General features: G+C 48.6%; 1 long non-coding RNA gene across 1 annotated transcript; it reads right to left on the bottom strand.

Moving 5' to 3' along the window:
* Positions 1 to 17,780: 17,780 nt before the first annotated feature.
* Positions 17,781 to 27,159, bottom strand: LOC125116530 (uncharacterized). The gene is made up of 2 exons (XR_007132362.1): positions 26,847 to 27,159; positions 17,781 to 18,336 (listed from the first exon to the last, which is right to left on the bottom strand). It is a non-coding gene; the product is annotated as an uncharacterized LOC125116530 (long non-coding RNA).
* Positions 27,160 to 27,414: the final 255 nt, after the last annotated feature.

Raw genomic sequence — 27,414 nt, 5'->3', positions numbered from 1 at the left:
TCAGCTCAGATCTGGCGTTGCCGTGGCTGTGGCATAGGCCAGCGGCTACAGCTCCGATTAGACCCCTAGCCTGGGAACCTCCATATGCTGTGGGTGTGACCCTAAAAAAAATACAAGAAAGAAAACAAAAGAGAGGAAGGAAGGGAGGGAGGAAGGGAGGAAGGAAAGGAGAGAGGAAGAGACAGGACAAATAAATGCATGAAAAGGGCAGCGGGCGGGGGCAGAGGGTGGGGACTCAGCCTGGGAAGGGGGCTGACATGGAGGGACAGTGGACAGGCACACTCACCTGCCGGCATTTAGCAGACACAGGAGAGAGGAGTCTGGATGTGGGGAAGGGGGATGTTGTAACAACATTGTGGGGACTATGGGTAACGTGAGCTTCCCTTAGATCATGGTATTGAAATTGACCATCATGTCAGGGTTACATAAGAGAAAATCCTTTCTCTTAGGAGACACCGCCTCCTGTACGGAAGTCTGAAGAGCCTTGTCTGCAACGTCATTCCAAACAGCTTGGCCAAAAATATGAAAAATATGTATTCATAGAGACAGAGGAAGCAGAATATGAACTTGCAAATGGAGATGAAAGATACACAGGTGTTGCTTGTACTATTCTTGCAGCGTTTCTGAGGGATGGATTTCTTTTAAAATACCAAGTAAAGGAAAACATTTTAAAAGGGAAAAAAGAAGAAGGAGGAGAACCCGAGAGGCAGGCATGGAGGCATTGTCAAAAGAAGAAGGGTTTGGAATTCTTGCAGAAAGATCTGCAAGAAGGGAGGTGGTCCAGCCTGAGAAGCCCCCGAGTGCCAGGCGACAGGCCCAGAACCACCCCCACCACCACGCAGACACCCCCTCCCCAATGTGCTTGCCCCTCTATTTATAGAGTCATGACTTTCCTACATAAAGCCCTGAAATAGAAATGTTAAAAGAGCAGCTGGTGCCTCACGGGGGCCTAATAAAACGTCTGTTTCCAAACAGTCCTCCTCCTCTGTCATAAATACCCTATAGTTCCAGCTCTTTCGCTCTTTATCAGCAGGTGATTTGCATAAAAATGGGACTCGGTTGATTATGAATTTCCTTCTCCCTGCTGTTCACCGCCTGCCTGAAGATTCACCATGATCACACTAGCCTTTAGCCCGAAGATAAGAGGTACACACCCAAAAGACACAGTGAAGACAGAAAGAAGGGTCTATGCTTCTTGGGGTCCTGCTTCTCTGTTTCAGTGAAGGAAACAAAACCAGACAGACACAGGCACAGGGACGAGTACAATGGCCTGGTTCCTGGAGGAAGGCTTGGTGGGCTCCCAGAGGCCAGTCCTCCTCAGCTGGTTGGGCAGATGCCCAAGATGGCCTTTAGGGTCTGTTTGCCCCCAGACTTCCTAGTCCCTTTTGTCTTTCAGGTTTGTCAATGGATGACACCTTAGTCAAGCCAGTGTGGGTGTCATAACAAAATATCACGCACCAGGTGGTTTCAACAACAGACACTTATTTATCACAGTTCTGGAGGCTGGAGGTCCAAGCTCAGGTTCCTGGGGAGGGCTCAGGGCCTGGCTTGCAGACAGCCGCCTTCCCACTGTGTCTTCACAGCACAGGGAAAGCTCTCTGCCAGCTCTTCTCTAAGGCCACTAATCCTATGGGATCAGGGCCCCACCCTTAATGACCTCCATGAAAACACTGTCTCCCAACACAGTCACACTAGGGGTCAGGGTTTCAGAATATGAATTTGAAGGTACACAACTCAGTGTAGAACAGATCAGGAGATTGCTGTCATTCAGGTCCCCCAAACCCTTTTTTTGGTGACAAGTTAAGACTCCCCCGCCTCTCAGCTCCCTTTGGCCCCTAAAGACCATCTCCTCCTTGTTGCCAGGGGGAGTCCTCCATGCCACCAACCATGGTTGGCAAAGGGCCTGCCTCCCACTGAGGGGATGGAGAACTGGGCCCAGAGGCAGACACGGCCGGAGAGGTCCAAGCCGCTGTGTGCAGGCAGCACTTGCCTGTGCTAAGCGCCAAGTCCCTGTCAGGTTCCATCCCTTCTGGATACAATGTGGGGGAGGAACCACCTCCTAGGGGCCAGGTGACCCCCACACTGGGTACCGGAGCACCCTGCAGAGCTTGCCCCAAGCACAGCAGTCCTCATGTGGAAATGCCATTCAGGCTTTTTGTCCATTGTTGCGTGTCTAACAATTAGGAATGTTTTCCTTGGAACCCGTCTGTAATCCCGTCATGCTGTACTTCCTTTGTACTGAACAAGTGTTATTTAATGGGGCAGTTTGGATTGTTTTGGAGATAGGCACATATTTGGAGAGAGGAGGGGTTTGGGTGAGTTGACTATATTGGCCAGCTTCCTTTATTTTTTCTGGGAACTCCTTCTTCCCCGGGTAGAGATGGGAGTCTCACAGACCTGCACAATCGGCGTGTGAGACCCCTTGCCCTGGGTGTCTTCTCAGTGACCCCCCCCCCGAGCCCATGGCTCCAGGTCCCAGGAGGTCTCGGAGTGGGGGCAGGAACTGGGTCAGTAGCACCTCGTAAAGTTGTAAAGTCACACTCAGGTAAATCCATCAGCAGGAGCTGGCGGGAGATGGGGCCCATCAAATTCCTAGTCAGTTCCAGAGGTCAGCGTGAGCCTCTGGGGCCCCCTTCTTCCTTCCCTTTAGCCGCCCCCTCCCCTCCCCCAGGAGGCCCCTCCTGCCCTAGGGAATGTCACCTCCAGTGGCAGAATGAGGATTGTTCCTTCTCTGGGGAAAAGAACCACCATCACCACCACCATCATCCCACAACCCCGACCCCTCTGTCCTTTCTTGCCTCCTGTGGCTGGTTCCTAAGCCCCACTGTTGGGTGGCTGAAGTTTCCCCCAACCAGGAAGCCTGCCTGCCCGTCCCAATTACCCCCTGCACACACCTACTCTCTCCAGCTCCCCAGAAGCCGGCTGGCTCTGGCCTCCCTCCTCTCCTGCTTCTTCAGCCCACCATCTGACACAACCTCCCTCTGGTTTCCCTGGGCAGCTCTGCCTTCTCTCTCCCACCTTCACACCATGTCGGTCAAAGGACATACTGGCTCAAGACCCAGCATGAAAAGACACACTGCGAATTCCCTTGCCTGCATCCTTCTGGCTCCTCGGCGGCATCAACTGGGAGGTGGGCGGCAAAGAACTTGCTGACTCGCCTTCAAGCAAGATGACTTTCTCCCAACCCTCATGGCTAAGCGGGGTCTCACAGACTCCTGCACTCACCTTCTTGCTCAGCAGCCTCCTTCCTGAGGAGCCATGTCTTTCAGCTGGTGAACACCTAGGCCCTGGCCCAAGGGACACCTCGGCTGCATCCTGCCCACCTTTAAGTCCCGACAGGAAGCAGGGCTGGCTGGCTCAGAAGCTGGAATTCAGAGCATCCTTCCTCCTTTGGCAGCCACATTTTCTGTTCATCACCTGGAAACTCAGTTCCTTCTGATCCCTAAGAAAATCTGACACGATCATTTCGTCACATAGGAAGGTGTATAAACGTGGGAGCTGATTCCAAGAACGAAAAACGTGGAAACCAGAAGATGACCCTGAGGACACAGCCCTCGCTTCCCTGACCCCACGCTTGTCCAGCTCTCTTCCTTTGGGGCCGAGTGAGGTCAGGAGGGATGTTTTTAGCACAGTGGTCCTCCTCTTCTCTGCCTATCTTATCCACCTCATCTTTGCCAGGAGAGAGAGAGAAATGTGCTTCACAGATCTTGTAATTGGGTTTTCCTGGGGCCAGGAAATATCCTAATAAACCTACACTTTACCCAACTTCTAGGGGAAGTTTGTTGTAGCATTTCTGTACCAGGGTGCTAAGCGTATCTGTGTGGGTGGCAGGCGGTCCCCGTAGTCAGGTTCCCCACAAACCACAGCTGCCTCCTTTCTCTCTGGGCCTGGCCAGACTGGGCTCACTCCCCAGCTGTTCTACTCTTTGCTGGGCTCTGCCCAGGCTCATGCTCCCAGTGGGTTCCTCTCCTGACACCTGAAGCTCTTTCCTGCTTAGCCCTCACCCTGGTAGCTTGATGCTGCCACTGTCACCACTCCTCCCAGCTCCCCCAACCATCCAGAGCTCACCCAGGACCAGTGAACATCAGGGACTTAAGCCAGAACCTACACAGCATGGTGAGACCACACCAATAAATCGATGTTCGCCATTGCTTTTATCCAGCCTCCAGTATAACCACAGCCTCTGCCTCTCAGGGCTGTTGTAGGGATGAAATGAGGTGATGCACAGAACATGCTAGAAGGGAGCCCGGCACACCCTGAGTGCTGGAAAGTGCTTAGTAACTGTGATCTCCCTGTTTGCCCTCCAGGGCATTGTACGGACAGATCTTAGGTCTGAACACAACAATGCATGGAAACCTAAGTGCCACGTAAATGCTTGCTATTGTCATCATGGAACTGTGACCAGCCGCAGAGCTGGCCAAGGTGACCTTGAATGGTTCAACCGGACCTGGACTCTGAACAAATGTCCTCATCTTGCTGAGTTCCTGAATCTATCTAACGAGGTGAAAGAGCAAAGTCCGAAGTTGAATGGTGTTGGCATACCTGTGTGAGGTCTGTTGCTATGAATGACGTAAGCCTTTTGTGTGTTGACTATCCAGTCTGTCAAAGCATTGAAGAGCTAACCGCTCAGTTCTTCCTTCAGATCTGGGCCCCTGGAGCCCCCACTCCCCACCCACCTCTATCCTCTTTCACTTCACCCAAGGAAGCACTGGATGTGGAACCTGGAGCCCCGAGGTGACCCAGCACCCACACACATGCAGACCACGCACATGCTCTGTGGTTCTTTCCTCCCAAAGCCCAGAGCCAACTGCCCCCTTCAGATATAGGAGGTCCAGTGGGCTCAAGCCAGAAGCCTTGGGACCAAGCCCAGATAGAAAACTACATGGGCTGGAATATTTCTTGGAAACAAAAGAGCCAGTGGCCTCTCTGTGACGTTCGGGTCGGATGGGAGCAGCCATCAGATGAACAAGCTGAGGGTCAGGTCTCCCAGATTGAGAGATGGAAGTGACCAGAGACACTGTCCCATGGGTGCTGGGAAAAGTCAGCAGGACAGACACAGACCATGGTCACCTGTTAGCCATCATCCAAAGATGAAGCCTGGGGAGCAGAGGGTGTTGGAAACAGGGGGTGGAAGACCTACTGGGTGGGCTTCAGGGTCCTGAGCAGCTCAGCACTGACCTGTTTTAATTATTATGTTACTCAGAAGAACTTATTTTTAAAAGGTCACCCCCCCAACCCCATCTCCTAATCTCCACTGACACTAAATTCCTATCGTTTCCAAACGCATCTTGTGCAAGTGCAGCCCTAAAAAGCAAAAAGAAAAAAAAAGAAAAAATTAAACAAATAGTGCTGCTGTAATTCTTTTTCTTTTCTTTTCTTTTTTTTTTTTTTTTTTTTTTTTGGGCAGTGGGGGCACACCAGCAGTATCCAGAAGTTCCTAGGCCAGGGACCAAATCATCACCATAGTCATGACCAGAGCCACAGCTGTGACAACACTAGATCCTTAACCTGCTGAGCCACCAGGGAACTCCTCTAATCATTCTTATACACATGCCCAGTGCATGTGTGTAGGCATTTCTAAGAGTATTATTTCCAATCCCAGGGTTTTCTTCGTAGGAAGTTTTTTGTTTTGTTTTTCGTTGTTGTTGTTGTTGTTTGTTTTTGCATTTTAGGGCTGAACCCGCGCCATAAGGAGGTTCCCAGGCTAGGGGTCAAGTTGGAGCTACAGCTGCCAGCCTACGCCACAGCCACAGCAATGTAGGATCAGAGCCGAGTCGGTGACCTACACCACAGCTCATGGCAACACAGGATCCTTAACCCACTGAGCTAGACCAGGGATCGAACCCTCAACTTCATGGTTCTTAGTCAGATTTGTTTCCACTGTGCCATGGTGGGAACTCCCCATGGAAAGTTTTTAAATTAAGGATTCAATCTATTTAATAGTTATTGGACTAGTTAAAAATCCATATTTTTTTATTTTGTCAGTTTCCTTATGGAAGTATAGCTGATTTACAATATTGTATTAGTTTCAGCTATATGGCACAGTGATTCAGTTATATATATATATTTTTTTAATATATACATTCTTTTTTAGATAATTTTCCCTTATAGGTTATTGCTTCAGTACAGTTCCCTGTGCTACACAGTATGTCAGTTTTGATAAATTGCATTTTTTGGGGAATTTACCCATTTGTCTAAATGTTCAAATATATGGGCATAAAAATGTTCATAATATCATCTTACAATCTTTAAGAAGGTAGGCTCTGTTGTTATGTCTCCTTATCATGCCTGCCATTGATTATTTTTACATTTTTTTTCCTCTTGCTCAATCTTCTAAAATTTTTGGTTTTTTAAATCAACTTTATGACTTTTCCAAAGAATCCAACTTTGGGTTTATGGATATTTCCTATTTTATGTTTGTGTTTTTGTTCATTAAATTCTGTCTTTTTTTCTTTCTTTGGGTTCATCTAGTGGGCTATAATTTCCCTGCAGGCAAATGTTATGTCTTGTTTGCTATATGTCATCTAGGGCCTAGTATAGTTCCTGGCACATAGAAGATGCATAATAAATATTTAGGGAAAGAGCTGAGAGAAGGGAGTGAAGAAAAACAGGGAGAAAGAGAGAGACATAAGGAAGGAAAGGAGTTGAAAGGACAACAGAATTGGAATATAAGCTGCCCATGTACCTGAGAGGTTAGTTGCGAGATACTTCCGTGTGTGCGCACACACATGCGCGTGTGCACACTTGGGCCTTTTATTTTAAACAATGTAGTGTCATGACTCCGAGTTCAGCTCAAAATGGGAATTATAAATATATCTAGAAACTCACAGTATTTTCCTTGAAAGAATTTCATGGCGTGTTACTCGGCACACACTCCTGAGGTCCCACCATGGATCAGGCCCCACACTAGACACTAGACACCAGGGAGGAAACATGACTAAGAACTTGTTCCTGCCCTTCATAAGCTCAGAGGAAAAATCTGGGCAGTTAACAGATGGGCCAGATCCAAGCAGCACCTATTGCATAAATAAAGTTTTATTGGAACACGGCCCCACCATTCAGCTGTGGTTACCTTCCCACCACAATGACCAGGGGAAGTCATTGTGACAAAGACACATAGCTCCCAAAGAAGGAAACATTTACTATCTGGCCCTTTGTAGAAAGCATCGGCAGCCCTGGCCCAGGAAGTAGGCCCCTGGAAGGCAGGCCCTGGCCTTGTCCACCAGGGACAGCAGAGTGCCTGGTCCACTGGTGAGTGCTCAGCTTCTCAAGGTCCAGAAGCTCCCTGGAGCTGGCCTCACGGCTGAGTAAGAATCACTCCTCGTTATCTAACAAGGGTAAACACAGCACAATATCCAGTGGGTGCCAGTGACTCTATATAAACCCCAGCTCCTCCTAGGATGAGCCGCTACACAAGATCTCATCCAGAGCCTGCAAGGTATGTGGTGCTAGTTGAGCAAATCCTGAAGCCCCAGAAGCAGAAACCATGGTTCCTTCGAAGAAGTGAGGCTGGTTGTGTGGGGTCCCCATCTCATGGCCAACTTGGGGCTCCACTGCCTTATCTTAAATCAAATGTTCCAGCAGGAGAAACGTCACCCTTCTGCCAAGACAGTATTAACAAATTTGTATGCAAGACAACATCAAAAAAGTTGTGTTCTTTTGCTCTGGACAAGGAGTCACCATCAGGGTGGACAGAAAGGCGAAGACAAAGACCGGGCCAGGACAGCACTAGCTGACCCCTCCTGCCTGTAGGCCCACACATGCCTTTCCAGAGCTGGGCAGGGTGCCTGGATAAGTATTGCCTGATTTGGACACCAATCCACTCGGCCACTTGACCTGTCTTTCCCGCAACAAAAATGTTTGCTTTTCCCTAAAACGGAGATGGTGTGTCTTGATGAAAGAACCATGCAAGGTTTTCATCCTCTAGACAACAATGTGCTAATGGAGAATTTTTGTCATGGCCCTGGCTCTTGGAGGACCAGCCTTAGTGCTTATTTTCTTTCTTTCTTTCTTTCTTTCTTTCTTTCTTTCTTTCTTTCTTCTTTCTTTCTTTCTCTTTCTTTCTTTCTTTCTTTCTTTCTTTTCTTTTCTTTCTTTCTTTCTTTCTTCCTTTTTTCTTTCTTTTTTCCTTCCTTCTTTCTTTCTCTCTCTTTCTTTCTTTTTCTTTCTTCTTTCTTTCCTTTTTTGTTTTTTTAGGGCCACGCTCACAGCATATGGAGGCTCCCAGGCTAAGGGTTGAATGGGAGCTGCAGCTGCCCTCCTACACCACAGCCATGGCAACTCTGGATCTGAACCTCATCTGCAACCTATACCATAGTTCACGGCAAAGCCAGATCCTTAACCCACTGAGCGAGGCCAGGGATCGAACCCAAGTCTTCATGGATAGTAGTTGGGTTCATTACCGCGGAGCCACAACAGGAACTCCTTAGTCAGCTCTTAAACAGGGTTTTTTGTTTTGTATGTTTTTCCCCCCCGTGAGTATGTGTGTGTGTGTGGCTTTTTAAAACTGTGGTTTAAAAAAAAAAATAAGTTGATCTGTAAGTCACAGTGTCAGAACAGTCAGGGTGAGAGTAGGCACTAACAGGAAAGCAGGAAGCACAGTCTATAAGTTGACGGGGTTAGGGAGGACTTCAGAATTTCCATTCAACACCCCAGCAGCAGTAGCACACAGACAGGACAGCCCAGACAGAGCCAAATGTCATTTTCTCTATCCTAACTTATTGATTTCTGGGGTACTTCGGAAGAACTCAGGGGAGGGTGTGGGGTGTCCACAGCTGATGATTTTCATTGTTCTCACAATTAGCGTGTGTTGGGGGGGTGAAGGAGAAGGCTGCTGAGGGGAACCAGAGAGCACATGAAAACGATGGCTGGATGCAGAGAAACCCCAGCACCCAGAGCAAACCCGCCTGCACCCGTTCCTCCCACGGCGGTGTTTTCGAAAGTAGCCTGTTCATTTACTTGGAAGAGACTTCATACCAAAAATATAAAAAGACACCATCCCATCCGCCACCAGCCCAGTCATCTTGACTCATCAGCCCAGAAACACAGCTGTGGCCAGGGGGCTGCACCCCCAAAATCACCATCCCAGAGCCTGTGACAAGTCTGTGATGACAGAAGTGTAAATCACCGGAGCTGCGTGGAACCTCTCCACGCAGGTGTGCAGCCTCGCTAGATGTCAGGGCAGGTGGGGGACATGCGGAGTTCAAGGTCCCTCCACAACCCTGAGAGAGAGACTTGGCCCCCCCGGGGATGTAAAGGAAGCCGCTGCTTCTTCAGAGTTCTATTTTCCATTCTGCTACTTCAAAGGGGCTTTGGGTGTTCATTGTGCTAGTTGTTGTTTTTTTTTTTTTCTTTTTTTTCAGGAACACTCATTACAAAACTGAAACCAACATCACAGAACAATGAGAAATCACCACCCCCTTCCACAAGGTCGGAGTTGTGCACACACTTCAAATCTGAAAAATGTTTTGTGTGCGTGTGAAGTGACCTACGGTGGGCTTTCCCCGGCTGCCCCTCCCCAAGGGCCTTCCTCGCCAGTCTTGCCCTGGGGCAGGGTGCCCCCTGGACACCCCCCACTCATGGCCCTGACTGCTCAGCTGTCCTCCAAGAGCCTGACACCCGCTGTCTACTGGGTGTCATCACCCAAGGTCCCCCCACCTCCAACAGCTCCCCTCTGCGCCCCCCCAATTCCAGCCCCAGTCTGACCAGCCTCCAACCCCAGACTCCTGCTGGATCTCCCCCAGAGAACCTCCTCCATCAGACCTCCTCCATCAGATGCCCTCCCTCTCATGCCCACTGTCACCTGCCTGCCAGGCCCGTGTTGAAGTTGGCTCATCCCAGAACGGCACCCCCCTTTCGAAGCTGCCCTCTGCCAGCACCCAACACCCAGCGACCTCGGCTCAAGCTGGCCTTCAGGGACTCCCCACCTGGCCCCAACCATTAAGATTCTCCAACCCAAAGTCGGGGACGTCCTCACACACTCCGTGGGTAGCTCTTCCCTCACCCCTTCATCTGTGTCTTAACCCCGCCTGGACCTTCCTCTCCCTCTAATCTGCTCACCCAGCTGCTCTTCAAAACCCAGTTCAAGTGCACCCCCCCCCGTAACCATCCCCCACACCCCAGCCACAATCTCTCCCCTCCCCAAAGCCCCTCGTCCCTCACTGCCTGTGCCTCTTCTCCCTTTACAGGGCGACAGAGGGTCAGGATTCTAAGGCATTGAGGTGACTCTTTCCTGTCCTCCCTCAAGGCCCCTCTCCAGCTCATTTTCAAATACAGAAAAAGTTTCCCCTTCCTCAAAACACTACCTTTCAAATATTTGTCACAGGAGACCCAACACGTCTGCGAATCTGCGATGCGTGGGGGCCCCTAGGACTGTGGTGCCAACCTTCCCCTCCCACAAGTGGTGGCCTGCCTGCCCCTCCCCCAGAGCCCCAAGGGGCAGGGTAGCTTTCCCCACAGTGTGTTGAACTCCAAGTTCAAGTTCTTGTTTCCTCAGATCTCAAGGAAACTTGTGAACAGGGAACTAAATCTTCAGCAGGCCCTGCATGTTGGTGCAGGGTCTGGGCAGCGGGGGACACTGGCCAGTGGGGCTATGGCCCATGTGCCTTCACAGTCTGACCCACCAGCTCTGCCCCACAGCCCACGGGTGGGACTGCAGCCATCCTGGCCTGGCTGGTGCCCACCCAGCGCCTACCTAGCTCATCCATGCTGCAGAGGCCAACCAGGGCCATCCTGGCTCACACCCTCCACATCACAGGTTCGAGGCCCCCAGAGGGCATCAGCCCCCAACACACATACACCACCTTCCTTTGCCTGACCAGGTTCTGCTGACAAGGCTTCTTCCCAGACTGGGAGATGCCAGTGTCGCCGGCCCTCACAGTGAAGATGTTTACGACAGCAGGCACTGGCGCGCTGGGCTCCCAGCCAGGCTGGGTCACCTGCCCCTATTTGGGATGACTTTCACATCATCCGGGGACCAGTCTGTGGCATGATGACTCTGCCATGTTTTGGCTTCTCTGGAGGCTTCACCACTGGGAATTGAGTGGGGTTGGATTTCCATTCCCTGGAGGTCTACTTGGCATCCCCAGTGCAGGTCTCTGAGGGTAAGGAGATTTGGCCTGGGGTGGGATGGGGGGGGGGGGGCTCTGGCCTGGCTCAGCAGCTGAGCTGGGCATTTTACCCCAGTGTCTGGCCAACCAAGCCTCCAGGAGGCCAGCCCCCAAGCCTTGGAAATGTAGGATCTGCTCTTGGGACCAACATGACTACAGAAAGGCTCTTCTCAGCCCCTCGGCTGGGCTTTCACTGCCTGTTCCTACTGATGGTAGTAGATAAGATATTCCCCCACACAGACACTGGGGCCTTCCCACCAGCACGGCGGCCTTTTCACACTTGCTGACAGCTGACTACCATTCCGACAAACCAGAAAGAAACATGATGAGATGAGAAGAAAAAGAGAGGGAAAAGGTTGTGGGAGTTCCCGTCATGAATCAGCAGAAACGAACCTGACTAGTGTCCATGAGGACGCAGGTTTGATCCCTGGCCTCGCTCTGTGGGTTAAAGATCCAGCATTGCCATGAGCTGTGGCATAGGTCGCAGACAAGGCTCAGATCCCAAGTTGCTGTGGCTGTGGCGTAGGCGGGCAGCTACAGCTCCCATTTGACCCCTAGCCTGGGAACCTCCATATGCCATGGCTGTGACCCTACAAAGATAAAAAAAAAAAAGAAAAGAAAAAGAAAGAGGAGAGTGGTAGGGTTGTAATAGTTCTTTCTAGAAATCTGCATGCCATTGGAAGGTGGAAGCTCCCCATCTGCCTCTGTAGAGCTGACTTCTAGTCACAGTGCCCTTTCATGGGCTTCGGTCCCCATAGCATAAATACTCAGCATATTCTCAATTGATATTTCATCCTCATTCTGCCTAGGTTTTTTTTTTTATTTTTTTAATTTTTTTGCTTTTCAGGGCCACACCTATGGCATAAGGAAATTCCCAGGCTAGAGAAATTTTTTTTTTTTTTTTTGGCTTTTTAGGGCTGCTCCCATGGTATATGGAGGCTCCCAGGCTAGGGGTCGAATCAGAGCTGCAGTTGCCAGCATACACCACAGCCACATCAACACTAGGTCCGAGCCACATCTGAAAACTACACCACTGCTCGAAGTAGTGTCAGATCCCTAACACACTGAGTGAGGCCAGGGATCAAACACACATCCTCATGGATACTAGTCGGGTTCATTATTGCCACAATGAGAACTCCTTCATTCTGCCTAATATTTATTGTCCAAGATATAGAAAGAGAGGCCAACACTAATCTTCACTGTATGGTTTGTTGTGTTTTTTCTTTCCTTTTCATTCTCCATCATAGTTGACCTCTCCTAATTTTCTCTTTTTTAATTTTCTCTTTTCTCCTCTGCTCTCTCTTAAGGCCCCTGGACTCACGGTAAAGAGGCTGCTGATCCTGGGAAACCGTGTTCATATCTGAGATATTGTCCAAAGGCAGGGAGTAGAGATGTGTCTGTCTGCTGGACGACAGGCGTTCCAAGCAAGCCCCTTGGCCGTGGACAGGAACTGCCAAGGGCAGGGAGCACAGCTCCAAAGAATAGGCTGCAGACGTGTCCCCCAAGGCCTGGGGGACCCACCTGACAAGAAAACAAGGTGTGTGCCAACCAGCCCAGAGGAACACCCATGAGAGGTGGCCTTGCATCAACACCTGCCACCACGCTTTCTCCATGGAAGCCCGGAGTGTATGTGACATTGGCTGCCCCTGAAGTACCTCTCTCCTGACTAGCAGGAGCTCAAGCTCAGAAGGCTGCCATGCCCACGGAGGACGCAGCTCCAAGAAATTGTGGGTGAGGAGTGAAGCTGGCAGCCTCTGGAATCAAAGCCAATAAGAGTCAGCAGGCCATCAGAACAATGGCTTGGGCAGAGGGATGGCCATTTGAAGCAATTTCCTAGGAATGTGCTGCTGACCATGTTAGATGATCCCAGACTTCAATACAATAATTTTTTTAAAAAGAGAATATCTGGGGGAGTTCCCGTCGTGGCGCAGTGGTTAACGAATCCGACTAGGAACCATGAGGTTGTGGGTTCGATCCCTGCCCTTGCTCAGTGGGTTAACGATCCGGCGTTGCCGTGAGCTGTGGTGTAGGTTGCAGACGCGGCTCGGATCCCGCGTTGCTGTGGTTCTGGCATAGGCCGGGGGCTACAGCTCCGATTAGACCCCTAGCCTGGGAACCTCCATATGCCTCGGGAGCGGCCCAAAGAAATAGCAAAAAGACAAAAAAAAAAAAAAAAAGAGAGAGAGAGAGAATATCTGGGGAGTTCCCGTCATGGCACAGCAGAAATGAATCCAACTAGGTACCATGAGGTTGCAAGTTTGATCCCTGGCCTCGCTCAGTGAGTTAAGGATCCAGCGTTGCCCTGAGCTGTGGTGTGGGTCGCAGATGCGGCTTGGATGTGGAGTTGCTGTGGCTGTGGCACAGGCCAGTGGCTTCAGCTCCGATTGGACCCCTAGCCTGGGAACCTCCACATGCCTCAAGTGTGGCCCTAAAAATACAAAAGACGAAAAGAGAGAGAGAAAGAGAGAGAATATCTGGGAGTTTCCACTGTGGTGCAATGGGTTAAGAATCCAACTACAGTGGCTCAGGTCGCTGTGGAGGTGAGGGTTGGATCCTCAGCCCATGCAGTGGGTTAGAGGATCCAACATTGTTGCAGCTGTGACATATGTCGCCAGCTGCAGCTTGGAACGTCCATATGCCGAGGTACAGCCATTAAAAAGATAAAATAAAAAAGAATATCCCATACGAAATGTAAGAGCGTTCGAATTGAGGTAAAACCTTGGAAACTGAAATCTGTTTCAGACAACAGATGATGAAAAGATGCTGATGTGCAAGAAGTCTGTGCAAGGGAATCTCAAAGGGGAAAGACTGAGCCTGAGCCTGGTCTCTTCCACACACAGGGTGGGGGCAGTGGAGGGGGCACCCAAATGGGAGGGGGAGGGGCTGAGTTAGACCCAAGTTGTAAAGCTCTCTTCTCCAAAGGGACCTGAGGATTCAAATCATTAAAAACAAACAAACAAACAAACAAACAAAAAAACAGCTAAAAGCATTTTGTGGTCATTTTTATTTTGTAACTCAATAAATTATTTAAAATGTTCTGCTTTGAGAGAGAAATGTTAAAAAATGGGTGAGTCTGCTTGCACCCCATACCCTCACCTCCAGGGACCTTCAGCCGACTTGGCCACATACAGTCTTTAACTGCTTTTGTTTTGTTTTGTTTTGTCTTGTTTTCCTTGAGGGTGGAACCCGCAGCAGACAGAGGTTCCCAGACTAGGAGTCTAATGGAGCTGCAGCTGCCAGCCTACACCACAGTCAAGGCAACACCAGATCCAAGCGGCACCTGCAACCCACACTGCAGCTTGTGGCAATGCCAGATCCTTAACCCACTGAGCAAGGCCAGGTATTGAACCCACATCCTCATGGATATTAGTCAGGTTCTTAACCTACTGAACCACAACAGGAACCCCTGTTTTGTTTGTTTTCTTTTAATTATACTCACAATGTTGTGCAACTATCACTACTATCTTTTTTTTTTTTTTTTGGCCACACCCAGAGCACGCAAAAGTTCCCAGGCCAGGAAGGGAACCCTCCTCACAGCAGTTAACAGGGCCAGATTCTTAACTACTAGGCCTCCAGGGAACTCCTAACTACCTTTAGTTTTTGTCATATACTATTTCTTTTACGTCCAGGGTGAAGCACTGGCCCCAGAAGAGAAGCATAAGAAACACTGAGCATATTAACCAAAAGCACAAAATGGTAGTTATTTTGCAACTGATCTCCAAGTTATCTTCACCAGATCCACATTTCCCATAGTTTAAAAATATAAGTTGAGGAGTTCCTGTCGTAGTACAGCGGAAATGAATCTGACCAGGAACCATGAGGTTGCAGGTTTAATCTCTGGCCTCGCTCAGTGGGTTAAGGATCCGGTGTTGCCGTGAGTTGTGGTGTAGGTCACAGACTTAGCTTGGACCCTGCCTTGCTATAGCTGTGATGTAGGCCCAGCAGCTGTAGTTCTGATTCAGCCCCTAGCCTGGGAACCTCCGTATGCCTCAGGTGCAGCCCTCAAAAGCAAATAAATAAATACATAAATAAATAAGCTGAGGAGTTCCCTTGTGGCTCAGTGGGTTAAAGATCCAGCGTTTTCACGCTGTGGCTCTGGTTGTGGCTCTGGTTACAGCTATGGATGGGGTTTGATTCCTGGCGCAAGAATTTCCACATGCCAAGGTCACGGTCAAAAAGAGGGGAGGAAAAATGTAAGTTGAAAAGAAAAAATATGGGAGTTCCTGTCGTGGCGCAGTGGTTAACGAATCCGACTAGGAACCATGAGGTTGTGGGTTCAATCCCTGCCCTTGCTCAGTGGGTTAACGATCCGGCGTTGCCGTGAGCTGTGGTGTAGGTTGCAGACGCGGCTCAGATCCTGCATTGCTGTGGCTCTGGCATAGGCCGGGGGCTACAGCTCCAATTAGACCCCTAGCCTGGGAACCTCCATATGCCATAGGAGCGGCCCAAGAAATAGCAAAAAGACAAAAAAAAAGAAAAGAAAAGAAAAAATATGTATAGGTGATTATATTCAATTTGGCTTTTTATTTATTTGTGGGGCTATAATGTATTATTTGAAAGGAGCAGTGAAATGGTATCTCTTATCTTTTCAGTTAGAAATAAAATATCAGGGAGTTCCCATAGTGGCACAGTGGTTAACGAATCCGACTAGGAACCATGAGGTTGTGGGTTCGATCCCTGCCCTTGCTCAGTGGGTTAAGGATCCAGCGTTGCCGTGAGCTGTGGTGTAGGTTGCAGACGCGGCTCGGATCCTGCATTGCTGTGGCTCTGGCATAGGCCGGGGGCTACAGCTCCAATTAGACCCCTAGCCTGGGAACCTCCATATGCCATAGGAGCGGCCCAAGAAATAGCAAAAAGACAAAAAAAAAGAAAAGAAAAGAAAAAATATGTATAGGTGATTATATTCAATTTGGCTTTTTATTTATTTGTGGGGCTATAATGTATTATTTGAAAGGAGCAGTGAAATTGTATCTCTTATCTTTTCAGTTAGAAATAAAATATCAGGGAGTTCCCATAGTGGCACAGTGGTTAACGAATCCGACTAGGAACCATGAGGTTGTGGGTTCGATCCCTGCCCTTGCTCAGTGGGTTAAGGATCCAGCGTTGCCGTGAGCTGTGGTGTAGGTTGCAGACGCGGCTCGGATCCTGCATTGCTGTGGCTCTGGCATAGGCCGGGGGCTACAGCTCCAATTAGACCCCTAGCCTGGGAACCTCCATATGCCGCGGAAGTGGCCCAAGAAAATTCCAAAAAAATAAAATAAAATAAAATAAAATATCAAAAATTATAAAAATAGACAAGTTTAAGTATAAAATATAAGCTTTCCAGACATCAGGAAAATAAAACAATTTTTGCCTATTTTTATATCATTATAAAATATATATATAGAGAGAGAGGAACTAAAATCAAAACAGAATATGCCTTTTCTACGTTATTCACTATGAATCACAGATTTCTTGATTCATCTCAAATAATCTAAGTAGTACATGTCACAGAAGTGGAGAAAGAACAAATATCATGAATATTTTAAAGATTATATGAAAATAAAATTTCAAGAATTCCTGCTGTGGTAACCATGAGGATGCGGGTTCGATCCCTGGACTCATTCAGTAGGTTAAGGATCCGGTGTTGCTGTGACTGTGGTGCAGGCCAGTACTTGCAGCTCCTATTGGATCGCTACCCAGGGAACTTCCATATGCTGCAGGTGTAGCCCTAAAAAGGAAAAAAGGAAGGAAGGAAGGAAGGAAGGAAGGAGGGAAAAGATCAATGCAAAAACTAAGGCCACACTAATCCACCAAGGACCTGTTGTATAGCACAGGGTAATCTACTCAAAACAGTGTAATAACCTAGATGGGAAAGGAATCGGAAAAGGAATGGGTACACATATATGTATAACTGAGTCACTTTGCTGCACACCTGAAACTAACACAACTTGTTAAGTCAACTATTCTTCAATGAAGTATTTTTGAAAAACTGTGCTGTCCAATACAATATACTAACTATTGGCCACATGTGGCTGTTTAAGTCTAAAATAATGAAAAATTAGTACAAACTTTAAAAATTCAAATAAAAAGAATATACTAAGTTAGTAAAGCCAAAATATGTTTTACTCAAAATCACACCTTTACCATATACCAATTAAAGTGGAAAAACAAGTTTCCACTCATAGGAAGTTTGATGAGCTTATGCATCAAAATAGAGGAGGAAATGAACTGTCATCAGGATCTGTTGGATCCAATTTTTATCTCTTTCTTTTTTTTTTTTTTTTTGGCTGTGCCCACAGCATGTGGAAGTTCCTGGGCCAAAGAATGAACCTGAGCCACCGCAGTGACCTAAATCACTGCAGTGACAATGCCAGATCCTTAACCAACTGCACCACAGAACACCCGAGTTTTAATTTTTGAGTTTCTTTTTTGAGCAGTTCTATTTTTTGTAAGGATTAGTTATCACTTAATTTTTATTCTTTATTATAAGTTTTCCAAAGGAAAAAAATTACTTATTTTTCTTAAAGAAATAAGATTAATTCTATATTACCATAGCATCCATTGGACGCTGTTGTACATCTAAGTGACTTAGGGTGCTTATTTTTCCCATGTCATTGAATAACATTTGCTACTTCATCATTACTCATGAGTTTTTCTGACCAATATGAAAGAAGAAGAAGAATGGTGGAATGACCTGGATTCAGAGGATAATGCAATAATGAGATACATCAACACAACTGCATCATTCAAGGCTTTCCCATTGCATTGCCAAAAGTATGGCATCATCTTTAGGAAGGAGTAAGAGAAGAATGGACACACCATCTTTGTAGCTTGCATCAAACATAGTAGAAGACAGAGAATTCCTTTGCTTTCCATTTATCATGGCAAAGAGGAAAAAATAAAGGAAGATGTTTCACAATCCTTCAATGAATCAGAAGGCAGAGGCGGCCAGACTTGGGCTCCAAGGACAATGACGAATTTGATAGTATGAGGGAAACTCCAGACAACGAGTCTTTAGATGACAATAGCCTCCTCAACGAATTTTCTCCAACTCAAAATTTGATGGGCAAAGTTTATATATTTTAAGGACCAAAATGAAATACAGTCAATTATTCCAATGGAAAGACTTCATCGTGCAATATTTTGTCACAAGTACCCGGACCATTCCATTCGCTAAAAGGACATCATGAACTGGGAATTGACCTGCATGGACACAGGTTGAAGGCAGCTGTGTATACGAAGACGGCTGGAAGGAAACAGAGAAACTGGTTGGATTGATCGATCTTAATTGGTTTATAAATCTAAAAATGAAAATTCTGCACAACTATGAAGCAAAAAGATGACTATCTTCTCTTCCTCAAAAATCTTGTGCCATCGAAGGTTTCCATTTTTCCTTGTACTTCAGCGTGGCGATGCAAGTGCAAGAAGATGCAGAAGCAATGACAAGACCTTACCAGACCTCACTGAGGGAAGTCTGAGTCAGTACCCACAGGACAATGTTCCAGAGTCACACACAGCAGCTGAGAGGCTATTAATTCCATTCAACTGGTATTACTCACTTCAGGTGTGAATATGTTCAAAATTAGGGAAATACAGAAGGAAAACTTGGAACTTGTGTGTCCAGTTCTTGTGTCTAAATTTCTAGTAGGGTTGTTTTTTCATTCTTACTTTTACAAATTATTTATACAATGATGGAAAAATATTTTTTAAAAATTCCACTGTGAGTTCCCATGGGGCTCAGTGGCTTACGAGCCCAACTAGTATCATGAGGATTTGGTTTGATCCCTGGCCTCACTCAGCGGGTTAAAGATTTGGTGTTGCCATGAGCTGTGGTGTAGGCTGGCAGCTGCAGCTCTGATTTGACCCCTCGCCTGGGAACTTCCATATGCCTCAGGTGAGGCCCTAAAAAGTGAAAAAAAAATTAATAAAATGATAGGAGTTCCCATCATGGCACAGTAGAAATGAATTCGACTAGGAACCATGAGGTTGCAGGTTCTATCCCTGTCCTTGCTCAGTGGGTTAAGGATCTGGCGTTGCCATGAGCTGTGGTGTAGGTCGAAGACATAGCTCGGATCTGGTGTTGCTGTGGCTGTGGCACAGGCCGGTGGGTTCAGCTCTGATTGGACCCATAGCCTGGGAACCTCCACATGCAGTGGGTGTGGCCCTCGAAAAGACAAAAAAATATTAATAAAACAATAAATAAAAGTTCCACCAGATCCAGATGTTAAGCAGGGGTGACTATCTTCTTTGGTACATTGAAGTTTGCATGGGGTACAAATTTCCCAAAATAGACCCTGCACAACACTTTTTTAGTCAAATATGTTTGAGAAATGTTGGCTAAAAGAGAGTTGTGTCAATTTTTAACTGCAGGATTTCTCTGAACCTTCAATATGCAAGATGTCCAAACTGGTCTGACCATGAAACTCTTGGGCTGGGGCAGAGTATTTCATGGGACTAGTGGTCGATGGAAGATTCTTAAAAAACTGCCCAAGCAGATAAAAGGACAGCAAACCAAATCATATTATTCATTAAGGTTAAATTTATGGAGGCTTCCCCCTGCCCTTTATAGGGAAAAACTGAAGTATCAGAAATCCAGCTCATGGGAGAACCCCAAAGGAAGGCTGGGGCAAGAGAGAAGGAATGGGCTGCTCATAGGTCAGAGGGAATTCTACTGAATAGACAGGTGCAGAGTGAGGTCGCCATGGTCTTGGACAAAGAGGACTCAAAGGGAATTGCTTCCTTACCTTTATTTTGAAAAGGAATTGCAAGATTATTCTAGAGACAGGGAATATGATTAGACTCTTGGGAGAGCAAAACTCTGTGCCCAATGCAGAATTCCTAAGGGTGGGTGGGAGGAAAGAAAGGAAGGCAGTGGTTCTGGAGCCTCAAGGGAGAGGGGACATCTTTTTAAAAATATTCCTGACACAGAGTCCTGGGTTCCTGCCCCCTGGACGTTGCTGTGAACTGGAGCAACCACCTCTGAGACCAGGACGCCCTCCCACAAGGGTCCTGCTGTAGGGCTCCAGCCCTCACCGCTGGATTCTGTGTCCAGGAAGACCCTCACTGTCGTTGAAGAGTTAGTGGCAAAGTGGAGCCACATGTCAGAGGGGCAGCTGCCTCTCAGTCCCCGAGTGAGCAGAGATCCAGGACAGCCATCTCTCCCACTTTTCAAGATGGGCGAAAAGGGAGTTTCTGTTGTGGCTCAGGAGTATCGAACCTGACTGGTATATATGAGGCAGGTTTGATCCCTGGCCTCGCTCAGTGGGTTAAGGACTTAGCATGTAGGTTGCCAGCTGCAGCTCTGATTTGACCCCTAGCCTGGGAACTTCCATTTGCCATAGGTGCAGACCTTTAAAAAAAAAAAAATTTAATTTAATTAAAAAAAAAAAAGATGGGTGGGTGAAACATCTGGATTTTCCTGTGATCCCGTTTCTTCATTGTTGATCACTAAATCAAATCATTTCATCTGCCAATCGGGTCAAACAGCACCCGTTTCCTATTCCAGACAAAGTCCCGTAGGGTTTGAGACCTTTGGGTGGGGCACTCAGAATTCGGCGGGGTGGGGTGAACGGCTTTCTCCAGCCACATTCAGTAGCCACCTGACCATTCAGCCTTTAGTAGGCCTGCGGAGTGAGAATGCTGGAAGATGGGGAACTCCCTGTCGGCTCAGCAAGTTAAGGATCGGGCATTGTGGCTGATGGGGATTGGGGTCATGGCTGTGCCACAGGTTCAATCCCTGGCCACGGAACTTCCAAATGCTGTGGGAGTGGCCCCAAAAAAGTGAGTGAGAATGCTGGAAGGCAGAACAAGAGGGATAAAAAGTCAATGGAGGGACCTCATTGCAAGGGTTGTGTCCAAGATCCAGAACACAGAAGGGCCTCTGCAGCCGGGGCCCAGCAAGAGATCAGACTTCAGTCCCCAGGAGAACAAAGAACTGAGTGAGAAGAAATGAGAGAGACAGTGTTGGAAGTCAAGAGCTCCAAAAATAAACCTTTGCCTTTTATCACTTTTTTACTTCAGTTGCTCTCAACTCGCCTTTTTTTGTGTGTGTGTGTAATTCTAACAATTCCACAGACAACCAGAAGTGTGAAGAAAAGCAAGCAACAGTAGGTTTCCACGGATCTGCTCTGCTGATCCTGCCCTCAGCCTGCTGGTTCCCAAGGTGGGCACACACCCTCTCTTTCAAAAGGCCCAGTCCTGGAGTCAGACCACAAGCCAAGGCCACAGGCAACGGTGCGGGGCTGCCTCTGCCTTGGCCCCAGTGGCTGCCTTCCAAGAAGTGCTGGAACAGCCCAAGCAGCAAGCAAGCAGTGGCCTAAGAAGTGGTCAGCAGTTGGAAACAGCTGGGGGGAGGAGGGCCCTCAAGCAAATATCAGAGTTTGGGAGATAAGGCTTTGGCTGAACAAAGTTCACTTGTTTTCCAAGAAAGCAGGACCTGGGTGGAGAGTGGGGGGACGCCCCAGAGAACAGAGCAAGGAGCAATGAACTGCACACTGGCTTTCAACTTCTGAGGCCTGGGACACTTGGCCACCCAACAGTGACCAGGGCCATTGTTGTTCCCCTTGGGGCAAAGGGCAGGCGGCAGCTCCATGTGAGAGGGCAAAGATGGACAGGCAGTCAAAGCAAGACTAGGCGACAGAGATGGAGGGCAAGATAAAAGGAAAAACACCTGAAAGGCCATTGGTGCTTTCCTGGGCTATGCAAATTCACTTAACTCATCTCCCTCTCATTCATTAGTTCATCTGGATCATTTAGAGCTGTTCAGTCCTGCAGGTGCCGACCTTTTGCAGTGAGCGCTCTATCCCTAGCAGAGTTGGAGCCGAAGCTCAACTATTATCTATCAGAAATTCTGCTAAAAGGAGGAGAGGTTGGGTCAGCTACCTTCTAATTCTTAAAACTGTATCTTAGCAGGAGCTCCCGCAGTGACGCAAGCTCTTTGTAAATTAGTGAACTGTTCTTGGGAGTCGTTATTATTTTTCTAACTCAAAAAAGTCATTTTATTTATCTCATACCAGGAATTCTTATGCTTTACATGTTTGTATCCCTACGACACCCCCAGCCCTGAACCTGAAACATAACAAGTGCCAAATAGATGTTTGTTGAATAAATTAGTTATAAAGATAGAGCACATAGGAGTTCCCATCCTGGCTCAGTGGAAGCAAATCTGACTAGCAAATCTGAAACTAGCAGGTTTCGATCCCTGGCCTTGCTCAGTGAGTTAAGGATCCGGCATTGCCTGAACTGTGGTGTAGGTCATAGACGCGGCTCGGATCCAGCATTGCCGTGGCTGTGGCGTAGACCAGCAGCTACAGCTCCAATTCTACCCCTAGCCTGGGAACCTCCATACCCCGCAGGTGCGGCCCTCAAAGGACAAAAGACAAAAAAAAAAAAAGTGAATCTCAACCCTCTGCTCCATGGTGTAGTTTTAAGTGCCTCGAGCGGTGTGTTCAGCAAATGGAAACTACAGCATCGCCCACGTAGATGGACCACAGGGCTGAGAAGGCCGACTCCCCCTCGGTGGGCACACAACCACGACCCCAACCCCCAGCCCCCAGCAGCTTCTGCTACGGGCCATGCAGCCTCCCCTCCCCCAGGCCCTAAATCACTCCCAGGCCCTTTGTTCTTCCCACAGCTGCTCAGCAAATTCCTTGATTTAAAATTATGATCACAGGTTGGAGTGCTACTTAAAATAATTTTGCCAAATGTTCCATCTCTCTGCGTTGATGAATATAATGGATGAAAATTGAAAGAGCAAAAAAAAAAAAAAAAATTAAAGAATTCGCTTTGTTGAAGACAAGAAAAAAATCAGGGGCTGCCTCCTTGGCATGTGTTTGGACCTGAAGGATTCTCTCCCACAGGAAGCTGCTCAGATGCTGGGCTTTCAAGGGCCCTCGACTGGTGGGGAGAGTGGGCGGCAGGCAGGTTGGGCCTGCCCCAGGCGGAGGGAGCAAAGGTCGGGGCGGGGGTTGGGTTTGTTTAAGCGTGAGTCAGAGGAGGGGAGGGGGCAGACCCTTGGTTTCCAATTTCCAATTTCCTGTGCGAGTCACTGATCGTACCCCTCCCTGGCCTGGCCCTCCTTTCACGCACACCGCTCTGCACAACAAAGGCAGATCCAGGGACACATAAATAACCCAGACTGGCGAGGTCTTCCTTCTCTAACTCCAGATTTCTCTCTCGAATTAGGAAGAGTTCAAACGCCAAGGGAGGCAGGGCTGGAAGGCCCACCATGGCATCCATCATAGGAGCCTCCAGGCCTAGGGCCCTGGCTTCTCCCCCTGGACCCGTCGTCGTGAGCTCTGGTGAAGCCTTGGGCTGGCCACTCCTTCAGGCTGGCCCACTGCCCAGGGTCCCCGGAGCAGGGTGGCTCCTAGGGTGCCCGTGGCTCCGGAGACCCCCGTGGATGGGCCATGCTGACTCCAGACAAGGAGTCCTCTTGCACCAACTTTTGCCACATCAGCGGAACTCCACTTAAGATGTCCCCCCACCCACCCCACCCCCCACCCCTTTCCAGAGGCTTCGTCTTTGGAGCTGGAGAAGCTGGTGGGCAGAGATGAGCCCGACCTCAGCTTTGGGTTGGAGGTGGGTGTCCATCAAATTCTCGAGGATACGCCTCGGCAGGTCCCCGAGGTCAGGCCTGCCCAGGAGCCAGGGTTCCAGGGATCCAACAGAGACCATGTGCCTCCAGGGCCACCTTCCAAACAAACTGCTCTCTAAAAATCACACGTCCAGCCATCCACAGAAAACCAGCCAGTCTGGAAACAGCTCCTGTGCCCTTCAAGGCCCCTCCAAAGTGACGCCTTTCCGTTTTGCTGCATGGCACTAAGTTTGGCCCACTGAGCTTAAGGGGAGCACCATGTATGCACCCCAGAACGACCTTGCACACCACACAAAGCCCTGGGAAGAAGGGATTCCTCTTAGCCTTTGGGAAGCAGGCCCTGTGCAAACCACCCCCAGACCCACTGTTTCCTCCAGGAGGTTCCTGTCCCTTTCCGAGTCTCAATTTCCTCATCTGTTAAATGGGCACAATACCATGCATCTCACCGGCTTCTCATGGTGTGAATGAACCCACCCTGCTGGGTGTCAGCAAGGATCTTTAGAGCTCTTTGCATCAGATGGCTGCACAGCCTGGGCAGGAGGAGGCCCGTGTTCAGGTGGGGATGGGGGGGGGTTGTAAAGATGCAGGAATGTTGTCCTTCTTTGCCACTCCCTCACCCTCCAGGGCTGTCTGCTTTGCCAGGAAGTCCATTACCATAGTCCATAGAAGAAACCACTCCTCCCCACCCCAAGCCCAGGGTGGCCCCTCGGTGGATGCCACTCCCAGGCCCTGCCTTGTAGACCAGTCATAGAGAGAGAGAACCAGGGGGACCGGTGTCCAGGCTGTGGACACCTCTGTCCCCCTCTCTTGTCACTCTTTTGACGCCCCAAGGACCCCCGAGCACCTAGCTCCTCCCTTTCAGAGGAAAGAAATGTCTCCGTTCCTTTAAGTCCGGGGCCCACCATCTGCTTTCTAGCCGCCCACCCAGCACACACCGAGAGCCGAAGGAAAGGAGTACCAATGTGTAGGAGGACTGGGGCCCAGCAGCTAACAATTGTGCAAGCAGTAAACCCCAGAAACAGGGCACCCCTCAAGACCATACCTGAGGCCCGCCCACCTTTGCACCCTCACCTCCTGGGGGAACCCCCTTCTCTCCTTTTCTCTTGAGGCTCTTATCCCAAAAGGTGACCTGCACCCTCTCGAGTCTCTACTACAGGAGCCACCAGGAGAGGCCTGTTGGAACTCCAGAGAAGTTATGCTTGGACCCTTTGTGCAAAGAAATAACTCATCCCCAAAGACCATCGGAGACATCTGAGAAGGGTCCTTGGTGCCTTTCTCTTCTTGAGTTTTTTTTTTTTTTCTTTCCTTTTTTGCAGATGGCTGCATTTAATGAGGAAGTGCTGTCAGCAAAAAGGAGAGGAAACCTTCACCCCTGGCCACTCCCAGGATCTGGGTTCCTAGTAGCAGTGAGGCAAGAATGTCCTTTTGCTCTAGAGGGCAGCTCTATCCGTGCGTGTAGAAGCCAGCAGGAAAAGCAGAGAGGAATGGGAGTTCCTGCTGTGGCTCGCCTGTAACAAACCTGACTGGTAACTATGAAGACACAAGTTCGATCCTGGCCTTGCTCAGTGGATTAGGAATCTGGTGTTGCCATGAGCTGTTGCGCAGGTTGCAGACATAGCTCTGATCTGGCATTGCTGTGCCTGTGGTGTAGGCTGGCAGCTGTAGCTCCCATTCAACCCCTAGCCTGGGAACCTCCATACATCATGGATGCGGCCCTTAAAAAAAAAAAAAAAAAAATTTAAAGCGCAGAGGATGAAATCGTGTTTTTTAATCTCATACAGGTAGGTGCCTTCCTGCAGAAACTTTGGGCAAGAGAAAAGAAACGTTTCAGTCCACACAATAAAGCAACTTAACACCTAACCCTGACTTCTTAGAGGCTAAGTGTCTATACCACCTTCCATTCTCCCAACCGGCCCTTTTTGAATCCTGGAACGACCTTCCAATGGAGATTATTGTCCCCGCAATTTTTCCAGATGAGGAGATGGAGGCCAAAGAAAGAAAGGGATTTCCCCTGGTGGCAGAGTAAATAGCAGAGCGGAGACTTAAACCTATCTGAAGTCAAGGTCAGTCTGAATTGGTCACACAGCCCCTCCAAGGTTTGCACAGTGCCCTGGGCTACCCCAGGCACCACGTCTTTCAGCTAAGGATAGCAAGATCCCTCATCAGGAGAGAATTATCACCTTCTTGAAAACTTGGAAACCGACACTTCCAAAAGCAAATATATTTCTAAACTTTGGGTTAATGATAAAGCTGGGGAAACGCAAAAGGCTCACTGTTCCCTCTCTCCCTTTATCAATATGTGACTTAGATTTGGGTGCCAAGTCAAATTTCTCCCGCTCTAGATCCTTCATGGTAACTTATTAAAAAGTAAATCAAAGTTTGCTTTAACAGAAAAGTAAATACACCCAACTTTCCATCCCACGCCGGACCCTGAGTCCACTTCCTGGTTCCACTGCTGACTCAGGCTGTAATTGGAGATAAGCGCCTGCACAGCTGTCCGGGGTGTGAGTCCCCCATATCCACACGCCCCTCCTCCCTTGGGATGCTGGAAATGGAACTGCCATCCCCAGGGGAGGCTGCGGGCTTAGCAGGGAAAGGGAGACCAAAGGCAATGCAAAGAAGCTCCGCGCACAAGTAACAGCCACTGGTGTCTCGAGCCTCCCAGGGTGAGGAAAGGGGCCGCTCGCTCCTTTGTCACATGGCCAATAAAATCCTGCCGTTCTTTGACTCTGAACTCACCCATAATTATTGGGAGTGAGGTGGGAAGGGCTGCACTTTGGGACTCAGATGGCAGGAGGATAAGAAGAAAGTTGACAAAGAGTCAACTCTAATCACACCGTGAGCGTGTTCAAGGAAACAAATAAAAATAGCCAGAAGTGGGTCAGCAACTGACACCAAGGTTAGAGACAGGAAATTGGGGCAGAGTCTTGGGTAGATGGATAAAAAGTTCTACTTTACGAATACAAATTCAGACTCTCTTTCCCGTCTGATTCCCCATTTTCCCCTTTTTTCTTCTCCTGGCTTTTGGATACACAGGAAACATACACGCAGACACACACTGAAAAGGAACAGCATGATATTAAACCCTTGATCCGTCAATTCCCAAAAGTCTTTCCTTTTTCCTGAGGCTGGAGAAAAAAAGATACTTAAAAAGAACTTACTGGAGAGGCAGGCAGGAAGGAGAAATATTACAGATCTTTTACTTGTCTTTCAGGTTTTCAACATTTTGGTGCATGTTGCTGACAGGGGAAAGAGCAGCAAACCAGAAGAAAAGCATTTCTGTACTGAAGTGACGGACCTGCTTCCAAGCAGGTGCACACATAACAGCATCCTTGCCACCACTGTCCCCAGGGGTCTGTGTCATTCCGTAGGTCACACACACGGTAGACAGGCGTGTGTGTGCTCATACAGACAGAGATGAGGCACAGGCACACTCACACATCTGCCCAGGCTCATGGACACACACAGCACATAAATACACACATAGCACACACACACACACAACGACCCAGAAAGTAGTTCTTGCTCTCACTGTAACCTTTAGACTTTGGCAGTTCCTAGCAGGATCACATTTCCCTGTGGCCTGAGTGACATGACTGGGGCAGATTTATTGGGCTTACCAGAGAGAGAGAGACAGAAAGCAGAAAGTCTGATTGATGTGCCATGATCCCAGTCAGATCATCAGGGCCAAGACAGAAGAATCAGCAAGATGGGTTCATTTGGTGGGAA

This window comes from Phacochoerus africanus, chromosome 15 (genome assembly GCF_016906955.1).
Source record: "Phacochoerus africanus isolate WHEZ1 chromosome 15, ROS_Pafr_v1, whole genome shotgun sequence".
Lineage (NCBI taxonomy): Eukaryota > Metazoa > Chordata > Mammalia > Artiodactyla > Suidae > Phacochoerus > Phacochoerus africanus.
Note: the sequence above shows the minus strand (reverse complement) of the source record. Positions and strands in the feature narration are given on the sequence as shown.